Here is a 1,455-nt window from a genome sequence, read left to right as displayed (position 1 = left end):
TATAACATGGAATAGCTATTGCAAACTTGCTGAAATTGGTTCTAGCTATTGCAGTAAGAGAGCTCTACCCCTCAGAAAAAAATTGGGTTTCTAATCAAATGTTTAAAATTTTTATGGTACTTTGAACATTAAATGTCCGTACACTACCGCTGTCCGTAAACTCCCACCGTTACTCTACTGCGACTTTGCGCTTTCTCCACTGATATTAGAGACTAAGTATACTATGACTTATCACTTCCGTAAACTACACATAGATCTACTCTAGAGGATTTACAGAACATGAATGCTGAAAACTGAAAAGCGCAGTTGTATGCCCCCAGGCCCTGAGGCCCATATGGCGAGCCGTTTGTTTCAAAATTATTATCGGTCCTCAGTGGCGTAGCCAGGATTTTTGGAAAGGGAGGCAAGCTGTGCGGCGCGCGAAGCGCGCCGCAAAATTTCGCGGAACCACGCCCTTTTGGGGCGTGGACACACCTATTTTTCAACATGGCGGACTTCTTAACCGATCATAGGCAACGTTGAATACCTTTTCAGCCTTATAATGGCATCATAGAAAGACTGCTTTGGCCTTTTCCTTTGATATGTAAGTTGTAGAACAGCTTTTCTTTCCAAAAGCAGCTTATTATTTGATTATTTTTAAATTTTGAGTTTTAAAAAAGGGGGGGCAATTGCCCCCTTGCCCCCCCTGGCTACGCCCCTGGGTCCTGCTAATGTTAAATTTAAACTAAATTTACGGTAGTTTACTGATTTATAGGCGTCCTGAGTTTTCCCAAGGTTTACGGTTTAGTACATACAGAAACACGTGGCCAATGGCCAACTATCTCGTTCTCACTCCTTTTCTATAAACTAGTTCTTTTCTTGTGCAAAGACTATTGTCATCTCAACTAAGATCTTAAATACTGAAGAACTCAAGGCAGAGTTTAATGTACTGATACAAGATAGATCCTTCACTGTGGTATAGCATGAATTGCAAATTTGTGATATGTTTATGAATTGTGTATTCATTATCATTATCTATTTTATGAGCATTGTATCTTCTTTGTCATTTACCATTCATTTATTTACTTTGTATAATAATCAATGTAATAATTAAGCAACAAATAGGAGGGTGCATGTGTGTGTGAGAGAAAGAGGAAGGAGTTCACAAAAGGAAATCAATTTCATACAAAATCATTATGTAACATTGAATGTAAGTATATGTACTAATTGTACTTCAATCACTCTCAGAACTTGATGTGGTTTCCAGCAGATCAATTAGCAATGCTTTTATTTCTAGAAACTCCACATTTGGATCAACACTGCCTACATTTGCTAAGACATGATCCAATTGGCGAATAAATGCATCCTTTATCTCTTCACTTAAATCTTCAAGTGTTTCTGGGATAACAACAGTATTCAGTTGTTCAGCAGCAATTGGGCCTTCCTCATCTAAGCCAAAAACTTCTAAATCCGGTA

The 1,455-nt window shown here is 38.3% G+C and overlaps 1 long non-coding RNA gene across 1 annotated transcript; it reads left to right on the top strand.

Annotated features, from left to right (window-relative positions):
- The first annotated feature begins 379 nt into the window (after positions 1-379).
- Positions 380-1,077, top strand: LOC109590168 (uncharacterized). Its single transcript, XR_002189185.1, has 2 exons — positions 380-583; positions 755-1,077. It is a non-coding gene; the product is annotated as an uncharacterized LOC109590168 (long non-coding RNA).
- The last annotated feature ends 378 nt before the right edge of the window (positions 1,078-1,455 follow it).

This window comes from Amphimedon queenslandica, unplaced genomic scaffold (genome assembly GCF_000090795.2).
Source record: "Amphimedon queenslandica unplaced genomic scaffold, v1.1 AMPQUscaffold_13510, whole genome shotgun sequence".
NCBI lineage: Eukaryota > Metazoa > Porifera > Demospongiae > Haplosclerida > Niphatidae > Amphimedon > Amphimedon queenslandica.
The sequence above is the reverse complement of the archived record's forward strand: the minus strand, read 5'-3'. Positions and strand labels throughout refer to the sequence as shown.